The following is a 24,923-nucleotide window of genomic DNA, read 5'->3' as shown; positions in this document are numbered from 1 at the left end:
GAGGGAGAAGCAGGCTTCATGCAGGGAGCCCGACGAGGGACTTGATCCCGGGTCTCAAGGATCACACCCTGGGCCAAAGGCAGGCGCTAAACCATTGAGCCACCCAGGGATCCCCTATTTGTGTCATCTTTGATTTATTTCTCAGTGCCTTATAGTTTTGAGAGTATAGGTCTTTCATCTCTTTGGTTAAATTTATTCCTAGTTATTTTATTCTTTTTGATGTGCTTATAAATGGGATTGATTTCTTAATTTTCCTTTCTGCTATTTTATTGGTAGTGTATAGAAATGCAACAGATTTTTATATCTTGATTTTGTATCTTACAACTTTACTGAATTTATCAGTTCTAATAGTATTTTTTGTGTGTCTTTAGTGTTTTCTGAATATCCTATCATGTCATCTGCAAATAGTGACAGTTTTACTTCTTCCTTACCAATTTGGATGCCTTTTATTTCTTTTCTTTTTTTTTTTTTTGAATGGTTTTACTCACACTTCATTCCTTTTTTTTTTTTTTTTTTTTAAGATTTTATTTTATTTATTTATTCATGAGAGAAACACAAGAGAGAGAGAGGCAGAGACACAGGCAGAGACACAGAGCAGGCTCCATTCAGGGAGCCCGACGTGGGACTCCATCCCCGGTCTCCAGGATCACAACCCAGGCTGCAGGCGGCGCTAAACTGCTACGCCACCGGGGCTGCCCGCCTTTTATTTCTTTTCATTGTCTGATTCCTGTGGCTAGAACTTCCAGTACTATGTTGAATAATAGTGGTGAGAATTTTTTCTCCATTTTTTGGTAAATAGATTTGTTGATTTTCTATGTATGTGTATGTTCATGCACATATACATGTATGTATACACACATGCATATAAAATTACAACTGTACAATTCATTCATTGAAAATGTACAATTCAGTAGTTTTTTGTGTATATTCCTATACCAATTTAAAAAAAATCAATTTTAGGGGCAGCCCAGGTGGCTCAGCGGTTTAGTGCCACCTTTGGCTCAGGTTGTGATCCTGCAGACCCGTGATCAAGTCCCCTGTCAGGCTCCCTGTGGGGAGCCTGCTTCTCTCTTTGCCTGTGTCTATGCCTCTGTCTCGCTCTATGTCTCTCATGAATAAATAAATAAATCTTTAAAAAAAACTTTAAGAAATTTTTTTATCCCTATAAAAAATTAACCTTTTACCTATCATTGTTCAATTTCATCCATGCCCCCAGCCCTAAGCAATGATTGATCTACTTTATGTCTATAGATTTTCCTATTCAGGACATTTCATATAAGTGGAATCTTGTAAAATGAAGTCTTTTGTGATTAGCTTCTTTTACTTAATGTCTTCAGGTTCATCTATATTGTAGTGTGTATCATTACTTAATTTTTTGCTGAAGAATTCTGTTTTCTTTTTTTAAAATTTAATTTATTTACCTGTAATAGAGAATGAGACAGTGCATGAGTACAGAGGCGCAGAGCAGAGGGAGAAACAGACTCCCGGCTGAGCAAGAAGCCTAATGTGAGGCTTGATCTCAAGACCCTGAGATCATGACCTGAGCTGAAGGCAGACGTTTAAGCTACTGAGCCCCCCAGACACCCTGTTTTCTTTTTAAACTCCATTCATAAGTGTGTTTTGCTAAGTATTAGGGTTGTTAATCAGGAGATTGTCTATGATCAAGGTTTTCCTTCTCTATATCATCTAACATTTTGTTACGTATTTATTAAACTGTAAAAGTATTGGCAGAGAATGGGAAATGGTGTAAATTTTAAAGCGAGTTTAGCTGTTAGTGTCATGGGCAAGAAATTTTTTTTTTTTTTTTTTAAGATTTCATTTATTTGAGAGAGAGAGGGAGAGATTGAAAGGGAGCATGAGCAGGGCAGAGAGGGATCAGCTGACTCCCTGCTGAGTGGGAAGCCCGACACAGGGCTGGATCCCAGGACCCCAAGATCATGACCTAAGCCGAAGGCAGATGATAACTGTCTGAGCCATTCAGGTGCCCCTCATTGGCAAGAGTTTTTTTTTTTTTTTTTTTTAAGATTTTATTTATTCCTTAGAGTGCATGCACATAGAAGTAGGGGGAGCTGGAGAGGGAGAAGCAGGCTGATAGGGAACCCAGTGTGGGGCTCAATACTAGGACCCTGGGATCAGCACCTGAGCCAAACGGAGATGCTTAAGTAACTGATCCACCCAAGCACTCCACTTTTTATGTTTTTTTCAATTCCTTTGTATCTTACATTTATTTGAACTAATACTGTGTATTATATCTACAGTTGAACCTAAATTAAGGAGATAGGTAATGAAATGTAGAATTGAAGTGTTGGAAAAGAGATAGTTTCATATTCAGAGCGCTTCTGTCCTGAAACCCAGTCCAGACTAGTCTCCCACAGTTTCATAGAATACCGTAAATGGCCTTACTTTAATCTCAGGTATTTTGCTGTGTGTATATTTTAAAGAATGATTTCTTAGTTAATCTATGAGGTTTAAAAGAACAGTAGGGTGGCCCCCGTGGCTCAGCGGTTTAGCGCCGCCTTCAGCCCAGGGTGTGATCCTGGAGACCTGGGATCGAGTCCTGCGTCGAGCTCTGTGCATGGAGCCTGCTTCTTCCTCTGCCTGTGTGTCTCTCTCTCTCTCATTCGCTGTGTCTCTAATAAATAAATAAAATATTTTTTTTAAAAAAAACACAGTAAACTCATATATTGTCTTTTAGAAAGAGGTTGGTTGGGGCAGCCCTGGTGGCTCAGTGGTTTAGTGCCGCCTTCAGCCCAGGGCGTGATCCTGGAGACCCAAGATCAAATCCCACGTCAGGCTCCTTGCATGGAGACTACTTCTCCCTCTGCCTGTGTCTTTGTCTCTCTCTCTCTCTCTCTGTCTCTCATGAATAAATAAATAAAATCTTTAAACAAAAATGGAGGTTGGTTCGTGAAGTATTGTTTGTTTTTTGGCTCCAATCAGCCTTTTTTTTTTTTTTTATTGTTTAGATTGGATTTGAATTGTTTTCAGTTTGGAGCGATTATGAATAAAGCAAGTATGAAGATTTATTTTTTTGTGTGAACAGAAATTTTCCTTCCTCTGATAAATGTTCAAGAGTGCAATTGCTGCATTGTCTGGCAATTACATGTTTAGTTTTATAAGAAACTGCCATGAAACTCTTTTATCATACAAGGAATAACAGAGAAGCTTTATATAAACAGAAGCTAGCTGCAGTGTGTAAACAAATCCTAGCTAAGCTGCTGTTCTGGTTGTTTGCTTGGAGTTCCACCTGCTTGATCACCACCTAGTGACTGCCAGCCTTGTGTACATTCTTTACTCAGACTGGAACTGAGGGCCAGACAGGTGAATTGACATTAAATTCCCCCACCCCCACCTTTTTTTTTTTTTTTTTTTTGGTGGGTAGTAAAGCAAAGTTTATTGAGTGGTAGTAAGGTTTACTGAGGGGATAGTACAAAGCTCCTAAAGGGGATGGGGACCTGAGAGGGTTGCCCAACATTAAAACATTTTTGTAAAAGGGGTGCCTGGCTGGCTCAGGTAGAGAGGATGCAACTCTCCATCTTGGGGTCATGAGTTAGAGCCCCACATTGGGTGTAGAGATTACTTAAATAAAAACTTTATAAAAAATTGAAAAAAAGACTTTGTGATTTTGGGCTTCTTACTGGCAAAGCTTTTATTGGCACTCAGGTTTCTTGGTTACTAGTTTTTTTTTTTTTTTTTTTATAAATTAAGCTATTCTGTCATATATTTTGAATGGTCAAATAGTCCTTCAAGGTTTGCTATGAAAAACAATAGTATTATACTGTTCCACTCCCTTCTAATATAATTGTACTAGGGCATTTATCATTAGCATATATCTTATTTTGTACTAAATTATGTTCCTTTTATTTCTCCTTTATAATACAGTTAGTATTCTATATAACATATATATATGTAATTATTTAAAATTATGCCTTGTGTTAAATATAAATTTTATTTCAGTGTGGTAAAGAGGTTATAAAATACTTCTAATTTTATCTTATTATCTTATTATTTTAAAGATTTTATCTATTCATTTTAGAGAGAGAGAGAGAGAGTGCACAAGCTGGGGAGAGAGGCAGAGGGAGAGGGAGAAGCAGACTCTGCTCTGAGCAGGGAATCTGACTTAGGGCTTAATCCCAGGACCTGGGACCATGCTGAAGGCAGATGGTCAACCAGCTGAGCTACCCAGGTGCCCTTTATTATTTTTTTTAAGATTTTATTTATTAGAGGCCCCTGATGTGGGCCTCTATTCCAGGACCCTGGGATCATGACCTGAGCCAAAGGCTGATGCTTAACCAACTAAGCCACCCAGGTGCGCCTAAATACTTGCTGTTTTAAAAAAGGGACCATTGGGTCTGACATGACTGAGCATGCCTAGAATGGGTGGGATTTGGTACATGGGAAAACTTTGGTGGGAAGGAGACTAGCATCTTGAAGAAACTGAAAGGAGGTTGTAAATAGTTTGAGAGAAGAAAGTGAGTGGGACAGATGTGTAGGATGAGTCCCAACAAGGAGGCAGGGGCTATGTGGTACTTTCTAGGAAGAAGGTTGGAGTGTTGTTTGGAATTAAAGCCGAGGCATTTTATGGTATGAATTGCTTGACCAAGTGTAATTTATAGCTGAAATGGACTTAAAGATCATGTAACTGAACCATCCCACTAACAAATAAGAAAATGGAAGTTAAGGGAATTTTCCCAAGTTTAATGGATGAGTTGGAGCTTTAGCTTGACCTTGCTAGTTCATTGTTTACACTTGACTGCTAGGCAAAAGGATTGCATTTTATCTATCTATCTATCTATTTATCTATCTATTTATCTATCTAGAGACACAGAGAAGCAGAGACACAGGCGGAGGGAGAAGCAGGCTCCATTCAGGGAGCCTGACGTGAGACTCGATCCTGGGACCCCAGGATCATGCCCTGGGCTGAAGGCAGCACTAAACCACTGAGCCATCCGGGCTGCCCAAGGATTGCATTAAAAAAAAAATTTTTTTTTTTTTTAGGTTCTCTCTCCACACAGAGTAAGACTCGAAATCACAACCCTAGGATCAAGAGTCGCATGTTCCACCAAATGAGCTAGCCACAGGTGTCCCCACAGGGATTACATTTTAGATAGTTGGGAGCATTATCAGTTTTCACCAAGACAATTCCAGGATGGAGATGGCTGGATGTCTGGGTGCAGGCTGGAGGTAGTAGATTTTGGGAAGCCACAAAATAACACCACGCCCTCCTGATTTTATCTTCTGGTCAAACTAAATATGAGTTCTGGTCTTGACTTAAACTGTTATTTAATAGTTTTTATGTTAGTGTGCTTGTTTCTTCTTCTAGATAGTATGTCCTTTACTTTTTACTTCCTATACATTCTGGCTCAAATACTTAGTGATTAATTATAAGTTGTTCCAGCATCAGGTTTGAATTGGGCCATAGTCTTCATTTTATTTTCCCTTTTTTTTTTTTTTAAAGATTTTATTCATTAGAGACACAGAAGAGATAGAGAGAGAAAAGCAGAGACACAGGCAGAGGGAAAAGCAGGCTCCATGCAGGGAGCCTGACGTGGGACTCGATCCCGGGTCTCCCGGATCATACCCTGGACTGCAGGCAGCACTAAACCGTTGTGCCACCGGGGCTGCCCCATTTTATTTTCCTATATTGACTTATTAACCTGGTTATGTGTTTTGGTTCAGTAGACTTAAGCTTGCCTGCAAAGACAGATTCATGCTCTCTGTAGCAAAGCTAATCTCCAGCAACATACTTTGATGACTGTACTTTTTTTTTTTTTTTTTTAAGTGGAGCCCAAAGAGGGCTTTGAACTCAGGACCCTGAGATCAAGACCTGAGCTGAGATGAGGAGTTGGACACTTAATTGACTGAGCCACCCAGTTGCCCCTGATGACTGTACTTTTAAGTGAAACTGAAAATAAGGAAATAGGAGCTCTGTAGTTTAGATCTTGTTTAGAGGATTATCTTAAGGAATTTATATGTACTTAATTCACTAATATGAGGCATGGATTGGTTCTGTGCTGGTGTATTATCTGGTTACTAAGGTAAAGTAAATAAGTTCTCAAGAGCTTACCATTTGGTGACTCACAATGAAGGCAGTCCCATTATTCCTAACAAGTAAATAACAGTTTCTAAGGAGACAACTACCTTCTCTTTTTTTAACTATTTTGTTTAAATAGATATTAATTTTTAATAGCTGCTTCATGTATATCATTTAAAATTAAAAATGAGGGATCCCTGGGTGGCGCAGCGGTTTGGCGCCTGCCTTTGGCCCAGGGCGCGATCCTGGAGACCCGGGATCGAATCCCCACATCAGGCTCCCGGTGCATGGAGCCTGCTTCTCCCTCCGCCTGTGTCTCTGCCTCTCTCTCTCTCTCTGTGACTATCATAAAAAAATAAATAAATAAATAAAATAAAATTAAATTAAATTAAAAATGAAGGGGTACTTGGGCAGTTCAGTTGGTTAAGCGTCTGATTCTTGGTTTTGGCTGAGGTCATGATCTTGGGGTCCTAAAATTGAGCCCTGCATTGGGTTCTCTGCCTTTCTCGTCCCCCCCCTCCCCTTGCATGCGTGGGCACTCTCTCCCTCAAATAAATAGAATCTTTTTAAAAATTAAAAAAATGGGGGCAGCCCCAGTGGCGCAGCGGTTTGGCGCCGCCTGCAGCCCGGGGTGTGATCCTGGAGACCCAGGATGGAGTCCCACATAGGGCTCCTCTCTCTCTGTGTGTGTGTCTGTCATGAATAAATAAATAAAATCTTTTTTTTTTTTTTAATAAATAAAATCTTAAAAAAAATAAAAAATGGGTAAAGTGAAATATAAATCTCCCACTTTCTGCCAGCTACTCAATTCTCTCTCAGGAGGGAATCATTATTCTAAGTTTTTTTTTTTTTTTTTAGTGTTATTCCCTAGATAGCCACTGCATTTTTGTTTTAAGATTTTATTTATTTATTTATGAGAGAGACACAGAGAGAGAGGCAGAGACACAGGCAGAGGGAGAAGCAGGCTCTACACAGGTAGCCCGACATGGGATTTGATCCCTGGTCCCCAGGATCACGCCCTGGGCTGAAGGCTGCGCTAAAAGGCTGAGCCACCCGGGCTGCCCTAACCACTGCATTTGTTAATATATACACACCCCAAACCTCCACCCTCACAAAAGGGTAGCATAGTATACTCATTGTTCTTTGTGTCTCTTTGTCACTTTGTATATTTGGTATTATGTATCTGTAGGTATAGAACTGTTTTATTCCTTTTCATGGCTTTTTAAACATTCTGGTTGTCCATTTAATGTATGAATGGACATTGACATTCTATCTAGTCTTTTGCTGTAGTTTTGACTAGTTTTATTTATTTTTTGCTTTTATTTATTTATTTATTTATTTATTTATTTTATTTTATTTTATTTTTTAGAGAAGGGGCTGGGCTGCATAGGGAGAGGGAAATGGAATCTTAGCAGGCTCCATACCCAGTGTGTGAGGCCAACGTGGGGCTCGATCTCAAGACCCAAAGATGGGTCTTAACCTAAGCTGAAATCAAGAATTGGACGCTTAACTGACTGAACCACTGGGGCACCCATTTTGATTAGTTTTAAAGTGGCCAGGTTTGATATTAATGTGTGCAAAGAGAAAGGCCATGTTACTGATTGAGCCAAGGAAGAAAGATGAGTGGGAGAAAATCCAGGGAAAGGTAGAAGAATGAAAGGAAGAAAAAAACTTGAGAGAGGAATAAAGGATAAGGGTGAAAGAGCCCTAATCTTCCCAAGGAATACTGAAACCTAAGACCCAACTTTTCTGTTACTGTCTTGGAACCGAACTGAGTTGGTAGTTGTTAGCCATGGATCTTGGGCAAGTTATCTGTCTTCTCTTTGCCTCCATTACTTTATCTGTAAAATGGGATAGATGGGTAACACCTCATCATGTATTAATTCATATAGAGATATTAGTGTAGCATCTATCCACAGTGAAAAAACTTTCTGCCCCATCTCACCCCCAAACTTTGGTCTCATTCAGACTTTTTCAGCTCATGTGTACTTAACCAAAACCATTTGGGTTGCACTAAGAGCCCCACTTTTGTATCCTATACCTTTGTCTTAGCTTTCACCCCATTCTTTTGAAATTCCCATAGCTAATTACTTATTCCTTTCTGAGGGTGGGGAACCATCTTTTGTTATTTCTTGTACAGTTTAGTTTTCACCATGTATCTGCCACTAAAATACTTATTAGCACAGTGCCTGGCTTATAGTAGGCACTTGGTAATGTTTGAATTAAACTGAAGAAAGCCTTGGGGCACCTGGGTGGCTTAGTCTGTTAAGCAGTTGACTCTTGATTTCAGCTCAGGTCTTGATCTCGGGTCATGAGTTCAAGCCCTGCATTGGGAATGTCACCTACTTAAAAAATATAATAAGGAAAGGTAAATTGGGGTCCATGCCTGGGTGACTCAGCAGTTGAGCATCTGCCTTCGGCTCAGGGTGTGATCCTAGGTCCAGGGATTGAGTTCCGCATCAGACTTCCTGTGAGGAGCCTGCTTCTGTCTATGTCTATGCTTCTCTCTCTGTGTTTCTCATGAATAAATAAATAAATATCTTTTAAAAAGGAGAAAAAAAAAAAGAAATGGTAAACCGAAGAAGACCTTGGGCCTTAGGAAAATTGAACCTAGAGAAATGGTAACCTTTCCACCCTTTCCCCAGCTGCCCAGTTTTCATTCCTTGAGGCAAGCAATGATTAAAAGTGCATACTTTATTTATTTTAAAAAATATTTTATTTATTTATTCATGAGAGACAGAGAGGCAGAGACACAGGCAATGGGAGAAGCAGGCTCCATGCAGGGAGCCCAATGCAGAACTCGATTCCAGGTCTCCAGGATCAGGCCCTGGGCTGAAGGCGGCGCTAAACCACTGAGCTACCCGGGCTGCCCATACATACTTTAAACATTGTTCTGCACATTTTAGTCACCCCAAGAAGAAGATGAGTAGAAGTTCTAACAGTCCATTGAAATACCATGTCATATGGAGAAAATAAATCCATCTTTTCTCAGCTCTTAATCTGATTTAGGGTACAGGACATATAATAAAATAACCAGCACTACAAGACAGCCTATAGTGTAATGCTTAATCGTGGTTTATTTTTATTTTCATTTTTATTTTTTTAAAGATTTTATTTATTTGAGAGAGCACAAGCTGGGGGAGGGGCAAAGGGAGAGGGAGAAGCAGGCTCTCCTGCTGAGCAGGGAGCCTGGCTGAGTAGGGAGCCTGATGTGGGGTTCGATCCTGCTTGAGCCAAAGGCAGACACCCAACTAACAGAGCCACCCAGGTGCCCCTTAATTGTGTTTTTAAAAGCCTTCAGATTCTGAGGAGACCCATCTTCTCACTGGTTCCCTAATGTTAACTTATTTTTCTCCTGGCCATACCAGCTCTTTGCCTCTTATTGGTCTCTTTTCAAGCCTAACTCACTTCAGAGTAATTCTGAATAAACAGGTGCCAGATTCCCTGGAGTTCAGAGCCTGCTTTTCATTTCCACCCTTAACCAGATAGGTCAATTTAGTCATTCCTAGGGCTCCTCTGTCTGCTGAGCATGTTTAGTTATCATGTGGCTGGATGAGTACAGTGGTGGTTCTCTGTAACGTTTCTTTTCAAGCCTGGAAAACCACTGAAGATTTTATAAACAAAGCACTCGTGTTTATAATTGTGTTAACTCATCTTTCTTTTGTCTGTATAGAAACTTTTGCTCTGCTGATCTAAATAAGGAAATTTTGGGGATCCCTGGGTGGCGCAGCGGTTTAGCGCCTGCCTTTGGCCCAGGGCGCGATCCTGGAGACCCGGGATCGAATCCCACACCTGGGATCGAATCCCACATCGGGCTCCCGGTGCATGGAGCCTGCTTCTCCCTCTGCCTGTGTCTCTGCCTCTCTCTCTCTCTCTGTGGCTATCATAAAATAATAAAATAAAAATTAAAAAAAAAAATAAATAAGGAAATTTTGATTTTTTTTTGTAACGGGAAGGAAGAATCCTTTTAAAATGGAAAATGGGTTTCCTAGTGCTGATTTTTTTTTTTTTATACTTAATGAGTTTGCTAAAGGCTGCTCACAGTAAGTATACCCAGGAAAGAAAAAAAAGAGTTCCTAAGGAATTGTGTGTCTTGCATTTAATGACCAGATTTTAGCTTATTTTGTAGAGCTGTTCTTTTTTTTTTTTTTAATTTTTATTTTTTTATGATAGTCATCACAGAGAGAGAGAGAGAGAGGCAGAGACACAGGCAGAAGGAGAAGCAGGCTCCATGCACCGGGAGCCCGACGTGGGATTCGATCCTGGAGATCCCCAGGATCACGCCCTGGGCCAAAGGCAGGCGCTAAACCACTGCACCACCCAGGGATCCCCTGTAGAGCTGTTCTTAACAGTTGATGAGATTACCAAATGAGAATGTTATATCCACTTAAGGGCCATAGAAGGCTCTTTGAATAGGCAATATAAAAAAATAAATAAAATTGAGCAGATAGTGAAATTTTAGTGAACGTAATGCATAATAGTGTCTTTTCCTGTGATAAACTAGGAAATAAGAAGTTTATTTTCTAAACCATGATATTATGGTTCTATAAACAATGTTCCAAGGTTATGCCAAAGTGAATGTCCTCGTATGGTTCTGTATTTACAAGTTGTGTTGCTAATGCAAAAATATTTTGTGATTTTTATGTACCAAAAGCTTAAGAGCTTGTGCTTTTGTAAAATTTTGTAATAGGGGCTAGGAATTTATTTTGATGACTATTATTTTCTAAAATACATGTCTTTTTTTCCATAAGAGGTCAAGTCATACTAGGTTATTTCTGTTCTATTTTCTTATCTAGAAAATGTAGTAATAATGTTAACCTGCTTGTTGTAAGCAATTTAACAGTAATTGAATGCGTCACCAATATGTGAAATACTAGTGAGCTGACTCTAGTCAAAATTCAGACCTTTGGAATGTCAGATTTGTTTTGCCAAGAGGTTGGGACTTTCTTGGGCGTGCAAACTACAAAGACTTCCTGAAAAGTGTGGCAGAGAGCCTCTGCATTTTAGAGGTTCATTTTATGGTTTATTAGAGTACAGAGCTAGAAAAGGAGCCTTCCCTCTAGGATGTTAGGCTGTTCCCCTAGAGCCCCAGGCTCTTTTAGTTTTGCATTGCACTTCCCCATCACTCCTGAGAATTGTTCTAAGAGCTTTTTTCTTCTCTTAGTTACTGTAACATCTCATCCCAGTCCATCGGTCTTACTGCAGAAGGATCTCTTTTTACTTGGTGTAGGTATTTCGGATATTCTAACGTGGACATAGTGGTTGAGCAGTGAGGTACTGGGCTAGGTGTGAGTGAGACAGACACATGTGTATCCTATCTTCAGTAATGTTATGATGTTGGTGTTTGGGGGGATGCTGTTTTTTCATAGAGATGTAAGGTGGCATTGATTTGAAAAACAACGCAAATAAAGACAGGAAAAAATATTTTTTCATATTCTAATCTGAGTGACAATTTTCAAAAAATTCATAAACTGAGCATACCTGTTTCAGCCTTGTCATCAGTCACTGGCACTCTCCCTACCTAGACACCAACATTCCTCCCCACCCATTTTTGTTGTTGTTTTAAACAGTGGTTAAATTTTCTTGTTGCAGAGGTGGATACTTTTATTTAGTCAGAAGACTGGAGTAGTGGGTGTTTGTTTACAGTCTAAGATACTTTTTAGGATCTGCTTTCCTTGTTCCCTCAGGGCTGAACTTTGAAAAGGTCTAATCTAGGGTGGTCATATCGGTCTGAATGTATCCTTTATTCCAGTTATGGAATTGTTATAAGTGTATTGTAAAGTTTTTCTTTTATGCATTTCTATTAGCTAAAGAACTGGCCATAGGAAATCTGCTTTATTTACATATACTTTTTTATATTAAGGTGTGTATTTTCCTCTATCATTTATTCATGAAGTGTTTATTGAGAGGATATGTGGAATATGCTGTGTGAAGCACTGGGAATACAAGGTTGAAGATTCATGGTTCATGGCTTTAATGAACTTTATTTATTTATTTATTTATTTTTAAAGAATTTATTTTATTTAATTTTTTTAAATTTTTTAATTTATTTATGATAGAGAGAGAGAGAGAGAGAGAGAGGCAGAGACATAGGCAGAGGGAGAAGCAGGCTCCATGCACCGGGAGCCCGATGTGGGATTCGATCCCAGGTCTCCAGGATTGTGCCCTGGGCCAAAGGCAGGCGCCAAACCACTGCACCACCCAGGGATCCCTTTAAGGAACTTTAAGATAAAGAGACAGATTAACAGATAATTCTGATGCCACGTGGTAAGTGCAAATCATACAGCCTATGGGAGTATTATGGGAGTATGGAATAGAGCAGTTGTTCTCAAAGTATGGAGACCCTGATGGTCCCTGAGCTCATACAGATCTGTAAGGTCAAAACTGTTTTCATAACTTAAGATATTATCTGCTATTTTTGCTCTCATTCACTTACAAATATGTGATAGAGTTTTCCAGAAGAAATATAACTTGTGGTATCACAATAGATTGAATATAGAAGCAGAGATGAGAATTTGGCTGTCCTTTTTCTTTTTTTTTTTTCCTTAAAAGGTTTATTTAAGAGAGAGAGACAGAGAGAGAGAGGTAGAGAGATGAAAGGAGCAGCAGAAGAGGGAGAGGGAGAGAGAATCTCAAGCAGATTCCATACTGAGTTGTGAAGCCTGATGCAGGACCTGATGTGTGGGGCCTGATCTCAGGACCATGAGGTCATGACCTGAGCTGAAACTAAGAGTCAGACACTCAACCAACTGCACCAACCAGGCGCACCCCTAGCTGTCTTCTATTAAGCCAGACATTAAGGAGATTTGCAGAAATATAAAGCAGTATTACTCTTTTCACTAAAAGTTTTGTTTTAAAAAAATGTTTTTAAAACTGAAATATGTTTAAAAATAAAATGTTTTTAAGTTTTTATTTAATTTTGAGAGAGAATGAGAGAGTGAGCATGAGCAGGGGGAGGAGAAGAGGCAGAGAGAGAATCTCAAGCCAACTCCTGAGCATAGAGCCCAACATGGGGCTTGATCTCACGACTCTGAGATCATGACCTCAGCCGAAATTAAGAGTTGGGTGCTTACCTGACTGAGCCATCCAGGTGCCCCTAAATATAAAATGTTTTAAGTAAACAATTAGTAGAATTATAAACATTTATGTAGTAAATAATTTAAACTCAGTTTTAACGTCAAATTCAGCAAATATTGATATTGCTTACATAGACAAGAGTTTTTGAGTCCTTGATAATTTGTTTTTTAAGATTTTATTTTTTGGGGGTGCCCAGTTGGCTCAGTCAGTTAATTCTCTAACTCTTGATTTCAGCTCCTGTTATGATCTCAGGATTGTGGGATTGAGCTCTGCATTGTACTCTCTGCTTTGGGGTTCAAGCCCCTGCTGGGTGTGGAGATTACTTAAAAATAAAGTATATTTTTTAAAATTTATTTTATTTTTATTAAAATAAAATCTTAAAAAGAAAACTTGCCTTCTTTTCCGGTGGAAGAAACAAACATATAAATAATAAATGAGAATTGCAAATACTAATTAACAAGTATTATGACAGTGATGAGGTAGAAAATGATCCAGGTGATATTTTAACTGTGGTGGTACACAGGAAACCTCTTAGAAATGCTAACTTTTGGTTGAGTCGTGAATGTTAGAAGATGGCAGATGACCTGGGGCAGAACATTTGAAGTATAAAAAAGCCCTAAGGAACAATGTATAGCTAAACAGTAGTAAATGAGGAAGAGAGTGAAGATGAGGGCAGAGATGGACAGATACAGATCATACAGGGTTTCTGTAGGTCATAGGTCCAACTCAGGTAGGGTTACAATGGGATGCTTTTGGAAGATTTTAAGCAAAGAATTGGAAATTATCTGACTTATGCTCTACAGAGTACATTTTGGGTTCCTCTGGCACAGTTGAATTGTAGAGAGGCTAGAGTAGAGGCAGAGAGACTGATTAGGAGAGTGTTACAGCAAAAACAGCCAAGAAATAGTGATGATAACTTGGAGTGAGGCTATGTCAGGAACAGTGGGAGTGTTGAGTGAGTTTGGTGGTTTTGGGAGGTAGAGCCAGTTTTTTGTTTGTTTTTAGTTTTGTCTGAAATGGTGTTTGTAGGGGAGCAGGATGATCTCAGTAATTTACATAAGAGCATTGTAAAAATACTGGAAACAATGCCCATCAACAGTGGTACATTCATACAGTGGAGTACAGTGCAGATGTAAGAAAAGAATGAGGAAGAACTCTATGAACTGATACAGAGTAATTTCTAGGACATCTGTTAATGGAAAAAAGCAGTGTGCATAAGAATAGCTATAATATGTTACCTTTTATGTAAGAAAAGAGGGAAACAGTACAGGTAAGTATTTGCACATTTGAGCAAAACTAAACCGAAGACGGATCAGCCAGAAACTAATGAGATTGGTTTCTTATAGGATTTGGATGGGAACATTGTGGAAAGGAAGAGGATGGAAATGAAAGCAGTCGGGAAGGAAAGAGGGATGTTAATCTATCAGGGTGGGAAGAAAAAAACTGAAGTGAAATAAAAACACAAACAAATAGACCTAACTGGATTTCTAATAAATAACAACCACATGGAAAGGGAGAATAAAAAGAAACAATTAACTACATAGAATTTTGACTATAAACAAGCTCAAAACAAAACATCTGTAAACAAATACTGAACTATTGTTAGTAGAATTGTTTTTCATTTGAATTAGATTTGAATTAGGAATTCTGTAGCTACTTTGTGTATTTAAGATTAAGTGAGTTTAACAATATATTGAAGATAAAGAGAGTTTATATATGGCTTGAATAACATTGTGGTGTGTTGGATTAGAATCCGAGATCAGTATGAATTATTGGTTTTTTTTAGATAGACACAGACATAAATATAGCTGTGTCTATGCGTGGATCAGTATATAGGCCTTTATCTCCTAGTTCTTTTTGTCTATTGTTCCTTATTCTCTAACAAAATAGGAAGCTCTCTTGAATTTCTGGATTTGGAGGACAGGTTCACAGTCAACTAAGATGTATTTAACAGACATCCTTAAAATTTGCTTTTCTTCTTAGTTCCTAGTTTTTACCAGTATTTGATAAAATTTGAAAACATATTCTGAATGAAACAGTTCTTGGGTATATATGAATAGTTGGTTTTTCTAGTCTCTGTTTCCCCTTTCTCAGGCCTTTTGAGACAGTCGAAATGGAAAGCTTGTATAAGTTGGTGTTTAAGACACTATGTAGAGAGGATTATCTGGGTGGCTCAGTCAGTTAAGTGTCTGCATTCGGCTCAGGTCATGATCCAAGCTTCTAGGATCCAGCCCTGCATCAGCAGGAAGGAAGCCTGCTTCCCCCTATCCCTCTGCCTCTGCCTGCTGCTCCCCCTGCTTGTGCTTTCTGTGAAATAAATGAATAAAATCTTAAAAGAAAAGAAAAAGACACTATGTGGAGAAATGCCTGATCCCTGTAATCTTTGTTTCCTTCTTAGAAGATATTATATATTCTTATTTTTTTGTTGCATTATAACTCACAATTTCTTATAAGTCAGAAATGAACAAAATGTCAAAAAATTCAGCACTCCATCACCTATTTCGTGACTACCTTTTAATAGACACCTATATTTTTTGAAATAGTTTTGTGCAACATTCCTGAAGTGATTGAGATATTTTCAAGTGTTTCATATTAATCTAAGGTATTAATATATTTCAGTAAAGAAGAGTGTTATTGGAGTTGCTCTTTCCTTCAAAGCAGGGACTGAATGAAGTTAAAATGGGGCTGAGAGAACGTTAAGTGGAATTTCAGCCATGCTCACAGTTTGCCTACAAGTGTAGTTTCTTTAATTCATTCTGTGAGCAGTTTTGATTACCTGCCATTTGTTTTTTTCTTTTTTAAGATTTTATTTATTTATTTGACAGAGTGAGGGAGCACACGTACACCAGCACATGTGCAGGTAGAGCAGCAAGCAGAGGGAGAGGGAGAAGCAGACTCCCACTGAGCAGAGAGCCTGATGCGGGGCTCAATCCCAGGAACCTGAGATCATGACCTGAGATTAAGGCAGGTACTTAACCCACTGAACCACTCAGGTGTCCTGATTACCTGCCATTTGTAATGGCACTTTGCTAAATACTTGGATTATTAATATGAATATAACTCACTCTCCTTGTCATGAGGGATTCACAGTCCAGTAGGGAAGATAAGCAAACTGATATTTGTAATCTAATGATTTAAAACTAATAATGTGGGACGCCTGGGTGGCTCAGCTATTGTGCGTCTGCCTTTGGCCCAGGGTGTGATCCTGGAGTCCCGGGATTGAGTTCCACATCGGGCTCCCCATGGGAAGCCTGCTTCTCCCTCTGCCTGTGTCTCTGCCTCTCTCTCTCTGTCTCTCATGAATGAATGAATGAATGAATAAATAAATAAATAAATAAATACATACATACATACATATCTTAAAAAACAATAAAGCTAATAATGTACTGACACAGGTCACAGCAGGATCCTATGGGAGTGAGCCTTAGGGAATTAGGAAGGGCTCTAGAGAAAATGGCACCTGAGCTGGTGCAGGTGCATAGGAGTTGGCTTGATGGACTGGGTGCTGGAATGAGCAGCGTCTTTATAGATACCACAGTGTTTTGCATTTTAGGTTAATGAGTATTGGATGATATAATTCATTAGGATACTTCATGATAGGGGTTATATCGTTGTTTAAGGAGGAGGTAAAATTGGTTGGCAAACTCTGGATAGTACCTTTTTTATTTTTAAAAATTTTTATTAAAATACAGTTAATAAACCTATAATGTATTATTGATTTCACATGTAGAGGTCAGTGTCTTATATAACACTCAGGGCTCATTACATCACGTGCCATCCTTAATATCCAGCACCCAGTTACCACATTCCCCTACCCCCGCCCCTCCATTGACCTTCAGTTTGTTTCCCGATTGAGTCTTTTATAGTTTGTCTCCCTCTCTGATTTCATCTTGTTTTATTATTCCTCTCTTCCCCTATGATCCTGTTTTCTTTCTTAAATTCTCCATATGAGTGAGATCATATGATATTTGTCTTTCTCTGTTTGACTTATTTCACTTAGCATAATATCCTTTAATTCCATCCATGTCATTGCAAATTAAGAGAAAATATCTTTAGAAGACTAGTTTTAAGGATCTTGGGTTGATGATTTAGGCCAGATAAACATAGTTATACTATAGACTTCAGTGACATTGATGGGCAATGCTGGGATCTCAGTTATGGAGATGGTGAAAGAATAGTTCTGTTATCATGTGTATATATTGATAGTATTTGGACCCTATTTTGGTTTATTAAGTTACTGATGTATTTAGTAATAATAGATTCCTGTGGGATTAAAAACTTTTTAAACCTAAAGTTAGGGGTGTGGGATGCTTGGGTAGCTCAGTCATCTGACTTTTGATTTCAGCTCAGATCATGATCTCAGGATCTGACTCTTGATTTCAGCTCAGATCATGATCTCAGGGTCTTGGGATTGAGCCCTGCATTTGGCTTTGTGCTTACCATGAAGTTTGTCCCTCATAAATGAATTAAAAAAAAAAAGGGACACCTGGGTGGCTCAGTCGGTTAAGCGTCTGCCTTCAGGTCAGGTCATTGATCTCAGGGTCCTGGGATTGAACCCCACATGGGGCTTCCTTCTCAGGGAGTCTACTTCTCCCTCTCCTTTTGCCCCTCCCTCCCATTTATTCTCTCTCTCTCTCAAGTAAATAAATAAAATAAAAAAGTTAAAAAAAAGAAAGTTAAACAATATACACTTTCCCACCCGCCAGCCTTCAGCCATCCTGTTCTGTTCACTCCATTCTTCCACCTTACTTACCCTACCCAGGAAACTGTTTATTATTTTATGTATCCTTCTACTAGAGTTTCTTTGAATAAAGACAGTAAAAGTACAGATTTTTTTTTTATTAAGATTTTGTTTATTCATGAAAGAAGACAGAGAGGCAGAGACACAGGCAGAGGGAGAAGCAGGCTTCATGCTGGGAGCCCAACATGGGACTCGATCCCGGGTCTCCAGGATCACACCCTGGGCCGAAGGCAGGCGCTAAACCTCTGAGCCATGTAGGCATCCCATAAAAAAATACAGATTCTTATTTCTATCTTTACCATCCAAAACTCACAAAGCCCACATATTATACCCGTCATTCTACAAATTGGTCTTCCTGCCCTTCCCTTTACATACTGTGTTTCTTACTTTACAATGGAAATCTTCACAGATCTTTCCATAGAGTATAGTTTTTTTTTTTTTTAATTAGCATGATTTTCTTTTGGATAATTTATTTAAGCAGTTCTCTGTTGGTAGAGATTTTGGGTTTTTTCCAGGCCATATATGTTTGTACTTTCGATAGGTATTGCCAAAATGCCTTACATGCTGTATTCAGATTTTTTTTTTAAAGATTTTATTTATTTATTCATCATAGTCACACAGAGAGAGAGAGAGAGGCAGAGACACAGGCAAAGGGAGAAGCAGGCTCCAAGCTGGGAGCCCGACGTAGGATTCGATCCTGGGTCTCCAGGATCGCGCCCCGGGCCAAAGGCAGGCGCCAAACCGCTGTGCCACCCAGGGATCCCCAGATTTTTTTTTTTTAAAGATTTTATTCATCCATTCATGAAAGACACACACACACAGAGAGAGAGAGAGGTAGAGGGAGAAGCAGGCTCCATGCAGGGAGCCTGACATGGGACTCGATCCCGGGTCCCTAGGATCATACCCTGGGCCGAAGGCAGCGCTAAACCGCTGGGCCACCTGGGCTGACCTGTATTCAGATTTAATTAACATACAACCTTGTGTAAGTTTAAGGTGTATAATGTGATGTTTTGATGCATGTATATATATAGCATAACACAATAAGGCTAGTTATTACATCTTTCACAAAATTCACATAATTACATTTTGTTATGGTGGATAATAGGCTTTTTTTTTTTTTTAATTTTAAGATTTTATTTATTTGAGAGAGAGAGAGAGAGAGAGAGAGCATGACCATGATGTGAGCCGAAGGAAGTCACTTAACTGACTAAGCCATGCGGGCACCCCAATATTAGGCATTTCTTCACAACCTTGCCAAGAATGTACCTTGGTGGGGTGCTTGGGTGACACAATTGGTTGAGCATCAGACTCTTGTTTTCGGCTCAGGTGGTGATCTCAGGGTTCTGGGATTGAGTTCCATGCCAGGCTCATTGCTCAGCGCCCAGTTGGTTTGTACTTCTTTCTCCCTCTCCCTGTACTCTTCCCTCCTGAGCGTGTGCACTTGTGTATACTCTCTCTCTAAGATTTAGGGGAGAATAGAGACACACGCAGAGGGAGAAGCAGGCTTCATGCAGGGAGCCTGATGTGGGACTCGATCCTGGGGCTCCAGGATCACGCCCTGAGTCTTAAAGCAGGGGCTACACCACTGAGCCACCGAGGGATCCCCTAAATCTTTAGAAAGTACCTTGGGAAGCAGGGATTTGTGGAAAATGGTGTCTACGTGTAGTTTTATTTATTTACCATTCTAGCAAATATCTTTTGGTGAAATGTGTACACAGCCTACCTATGTCTAGGGTGAAATTCCTATGTTATAAGGTATGTGAATTTCCATTGCTGCATATACTCAGCAGGCCTGGGTATAATTAGTTTCTTTAAAGTTTACCTATTTTGGTGGGCACACAGTGGTATCTTATTGTGGTTTTAGTTTTTATGTTTATTCCCTAATGAGAATGTCCATTTTTTCCCCTATGCTTGTTGGCTCTCTTGGTTTTTTGAAAACCTTTATTTAAAAAATCCCAGAATATATAATCTCCATTTGTTAAACAAAAAGAAATAAAAACAGACAAATGCTCATAAGAGCATCATACTAGCAATCTTAGTCTGGTTCTTTCTTGGGTACTAGCTATCAAAGAATATTTTTGACTCTTCTAATTGCATTTTATTAAAAATAAATATAGTGGAAATGACATTACTTTATCCTTTAATTTAGACCTAGGACCTTGTGGTAACATGTGAGGAGTACTTTGAGTTCAGGAGGAAGAGGAAGAAGAGAGAGATGAGTACTTATACATGAAGTGATTTTTGAGTTTACCTGTTTTTGCTAGCTTACTTGTGGGTGGAGGTTGGGAGGTTGAAATCATTTTTTAAAAATAGAATAGTTTAGCCAGCTTTTAAATTATAATGTAACTTGCATGATTGGGGCATAGTATTTTGTTTATGTTTTTGTAGAAAAGTGCTTTTACTTGAACAAGGACTAGAGATAGACTGTGTAGGGGTTTTGGTTTGGCTATATGCTATTCTCAGTGCTTGGATAAGTTTTTTGAAATCCTCTCTACCCATCTTTTTAAAGTTTAATGGATATTTATTGTTTGTACAGAACTTTTCCCTTTCTTTTCATAATAAAGCTGTGAGTGGATCTTCTTGCAAAGGTTATTAATAACATTGTTTTCACCTAAAGCTTTACTAAGAATTTTACGAGTGACGTTTATTGAATTGTGTGCTTGAACATCAGAATAATTTTGTTAACTGTTCAAGAAGAGTAAGCAGTATACTTACATTTATTAGCCTATATTGTGTCAGATTGATTATTTTTTTGTTGGTAATTGATACATTTCTTTTTCTACCTTTTTTTTTTCTTTAAGATTTTGTTTATGTATTTAAAGAGAGCCCATGTGTGAATGGGTGGAGGGGCGGCAGAGGGAGAGAATCTCAAGCAGACTCCCATCTGAGTACAGAGCTCAATGGGGGCTTGAAACTCATGACCCTGAGGTCATGACCTGAGCTGAAATCAGGAGTTGTTCAGTTAACTGACTGAGCCACCCAGGCGTCCCTTTTCACCTTTTAAATAGACATCATTTTTAGAGCAGTTTTAGGTTCACAGTAAAATTGAGTAGCAAGTAGAGAATTCCCATATATCCCTGCCCCTACCCACATGCAAAGCCTCCCTGACTGTCAACATCCTGCACCAGCAAATTGTGGTTATTTCTGAGTTGACTGATTCCCTTCCTTTTGGAAAAGTAAGCAGTTTGGTATATTTTAACATAGTCTAAAGTCTGTTTTATAACATTCTTATTGACCTTATTGCAAAAACAAAGAAACCAACACTAGAATTAAATTACTTCCTTCGGGGCAGCCCAGGTGGCTCAGCGGTTTAGTGCTGCCTTCAGCCCAGGGCCTGATCCTGGAGCCCCGGGATCTAGTCCCACGTCAGGCTCACAGCGTGGAGCCTGCTTCTCCCTCTGCTTCTCCCTCTGCCTGTGTCTCTGCTTCTATCTTTCTCTCTGTGTGTCTCTCACGAATAAATAAATAAAATCTTAAAAAAAAATAAATTACTTCCTTCCTGGCAGTCTTTTTTTGAAGCTACAAAATGAAAAAAATTTTCGACCTTTATAGCAACATTTACACTCTCCTTTAATTCCTAATTTTATGAAACTCGAAGATTTGTAAGTTTTTTCTTCCTTCTTTTAAATATTTAAATGTAAAATGTTCTAATCAGATGTTTGGAGTTTTTATGAAAATTTCTGACTTGGAGTACTACAACATACAAATAATAGTTCTAAACTTGGTGTGTAGCACAAGCTCTAATCCAATTTGAGTGGGCTTGCCTAGAAGTAAATTAAATGATGTGATTAGGATGCTGCTATCAATAAAGGACATAAAGTCCTGTAAGATTTTATTAGTGAAGAATGGGACATTATGGATGAGAAGAGAGGGCTGTGAGCTCACTGATCATTGGAAAGCACCCATTTTTTAGGATTCTGATGAGAAAGCAAAGCCATCAAACTGTGTGAAGACTAGGATTTTCCCAATGAGACCGAAGGGTCAACTTAAAAAAAGATTGATAGTTTTGAGCACATTAAAATTAATCTTCATCCAAAGATACCATAGGAGCCATGGATGGCTCACTTGGGTAAACGTTGACTCTTGATCTCAGCTCAGGTCTTGATCTCAGAGTCGTGAGTTCAAGCCCCATGTTGGGTTCCACACTGGGTGTGGAGCCTACTTAAAAAAAAATTAAAAAAAAATAAAGACACCATAGAAAAATGAGAAGATAAACTAAATTTGGAAAAAAATTGTTGCACATTTGGAAAAAAATTATTTTATATATAATATAGAATTAGTGTCCTGAACAGGGCTGCCTTCATGGATGTACATACAATCTGTGGTCACACAGGGCCCCATACTTACTTTCATGCTAAATTATCATTCTTAAAATTCTTAGTTTTTAAATATTGGCCTTACTTTTATTTTTTTTAGTTTTATTTATTATTTTGAGAGACAGAGCATGAGTAGGGGGAAGGGCAAAGGGAAGGAGGGGAACAAGGGGACTCCCCACCCAGCACAGAGTCTGACATGAGGCTCAATCCTAGGACCCCAAGATCACAACCTGAGCTGAAGTCAGACTTAACCGACTGAACCACTCAGCATTTCATGGCCCTGCTTTTTAATTTTGCACTGGGCCTGCAAATTATGTAGCCAGTCCCGGTTGTGAATATATTAAGCCTAGTAAGTAATGAGAAAAAGACTACCCAATAAAAATGGCCAGAACGGAACAAAGGGATGTGGAAAGGAACATAGATAATTAATAAACATGTGAAAAGGTCTTCAACCTAATCAGGTAATAATACAAATTGAAATCATGGTATTATGTTCTGTATTTCCACAAATTAAGAAATCTCACTTTATCAAGTATTGGAGAGGATTGTGGTCATCAGTTTATATACTGCTGGTGAGTTGGTAGAGTGATACAGTTGGAAGTCAAATTGGCATTTTTGGTAAAATTGGGTGTTTACATGTCCTATAACCCAACAATTCCACTTCTAGGTTTACAACATACTCTAAAGAAATCAGTGTTCATGTGCACCTGAAGATTTTTTTTTTTGAGATTTATATGATAATGTTGATAAAAGCAAAGAATTTTAAACCATCCAAATGCCTGAAAACAGAATGGGTGAATATATTGTGGCATATTTATATAATGAAATGCAATTAAAATGTAACAATTAAAAAGTAACGTGGATGGGGTGCCTACGTGGCTCAATCAGTTAAGCATCTGCCTTCTGCTCAGGTCATGATCTCAGGATCCTAGGATCAAGCCCCGTATTGGGTTCCCTGCTCAGCAAGGAGCCTGCTTCTTCCTCTCCTGCTCTCCTTGCTTGTGCGCTCTCTATGTCAAATAAATAAATAAAATCTTAAAAAAGAAAGTGACATGGACAAAGCTTATAAAAATATTTGAATGACAAAATTCAGCATATGAATTTATCAAGCTGAAAAAGGGAGCCAGGGATAACAAACCTAAACACAGCATTGTTTAGGGATATATACATACGTGACAAGGTTTTGCTTTAAACAGTAATGTAATAGTAAGTATTTAGGATAAAGATTGGGAGGAGAGGAGCACATAGATGTAATATTGATGTTCTTCTGTGGGATGATCTATAGTGTTCATCTTTGCATGTGTCTTTCCATATATTTTGTGTGTTTCAGATATTAAAGAAGAGGCATCTGGGTGGGTCGGTGGTTGAGCATCTGCCTTTGGCTTGGGTAGTGATCCTGAGGTCCCAGGATTGAGTCCTGCATCAGGTTCCCCACGGAGAGCCTGCTTCTCCCTCTGTGTCTCTGCCTTCTTCTCTGTGTCTCTCATGAATAAATAAATAAAATCTTAAAAAAAAATAAACAAGAAAGGGGGAAAATGAAATATCCATAGTTAACAGCTTATTATGTAGATGGAGAAATAATTTGAGAAGTAGAAAGAAAATTAGGGGCAGCCCTGGTGGCGCAGCGGTTTAGCGCCACCTGCAGCCCAGGGCATGATCCTGGAGCAAACCCCCCTCCCCCCCTTGACCGGGATCGAGTCCCACGTCAGGCTCTCTGTATGATGCCTACTTCTCCCTCTGCCTGGGTCTCTGCCTCTCTCTCTGTGTGTCTCTATGAATGAATAAATAAAATCTTAAATAAAATCTGAATCTTAAAATCTTAAAAAAAAAAGAAAGAAAATTATGTTACAGAAAAGAGGTTTCAAGAAAGAGGTGATAAAATGAGAGAATTTTGATAGTTGTATAGGACATCCATTTTAGGTCCCTTCTCGCTCTAATGTTCTACAATTTTAATATTGTATTTAAAAGGTTTTTTTTTTTTTAAGATTTTATTTATTCATGAGAGACAGAGAGAGAGACACACACACAGGCAGAGGGAGAAGCAGGCTCCATGCTGGGAGCCTGACGTGGGACTCGATCCTGGGTCCCCAGGATCACACCCTGGGCCGAAGGCGGCGCTAAACCACTGAGCCACCTGGGCTGCCCAGTTCATATGTTTTTTATGTTTTCCCCATATTTAGAAATAGTTATAAGCAATCAAGTGACATACAAGTAATAAAATTTTATTTTTAATTTAGTTCATTTAGGTGTTAATACCTTTCTTCACCCTTTTTTGTAGTGTATCTTCTAATTTGAAAGTCTTCCATGAAAACTTCAGTTTAAAAAATAAGTAATGACATCATCTGTCATCTTAAAAGACTGAAATGGGGGCTGTCATTTTGAGGTAAGTATCCGATTTTGTATCTTTATTTACACTGATTTTCCAGAAGTTAAATATAGAAGGAAAATGTGAATATTGGTTAGATTTTAAATCTTTTTTTTTTTTTTTTTTTTTAAGATTTTACTTTTAGGTAATCCTTACCCTCACCGTGGGGTTTGAATTAATAACTCTGAGATCAAGAGTTGCATGCTCTTGACTGAACCAGCCAGGTACCTTTAGATTCTTAATCTTTTAGTTAATCTCTGTGTTGGGGGATAGAAATCCTAGGCCTTGTTTTAAAATAGTCTGATATTTAGGATTATGTTTACCCCATTGTTAACAGAGCTTCATGAAGGAGAGAGAAGGGGTCAGTATTGTTGAAAGCTTTTTAGAGAG

The 24,923-nt window shown here is 38.8% G+C and overlaps 1 protein-coding gene across 3 annotated transcripts in view; it reads left to right on the top strand.

Moving 5' to 3' along the window:
- PIK3CB (phosphatidylinositol-4,5-bisphosphate 3-kinase catalytic subunit beta) overlaps positions 1-24,923 on the top strand; it is a 205,757-nt gene that overhangs the window by 19,177 nt on the left and 161,657 nt on the right. For 2 of the 3 annotated variants that reach the window (XM_041734139.1, XM_041734140.1), the window contains one exon: positions 24,447-24,551. The exons of the other annotated variant lie outside the window; for it this stretch is intronic. The gene's annotated coding sequence lies outside the window, so the exon portion shown is untranslated. The remainder of the gene's footprint in view (positions 1-24,446; positions 24,552-24,923) is intronic. 3 annotated transcript variants of the gene reach the window in all.

This window comes from Vulpes lagopus, chromosome 19 (assembly GCF_018345385.1).
Source record: "Vulpes lagopus strain Blue_001 chromosome 19, ASM1834538v1, whole genome shotgun sequence".
Taxonomy (NCBI): Eukaryota; Metazoa; Chordata; class Mammalia; order Carnivora; family Canidae; genus Vulpes; species Vulpes lagopus.
Note: the sequence above shows the minus strand (reverse complement) of the source record. Positions and strands in the feature narration are given on the sequence as shown.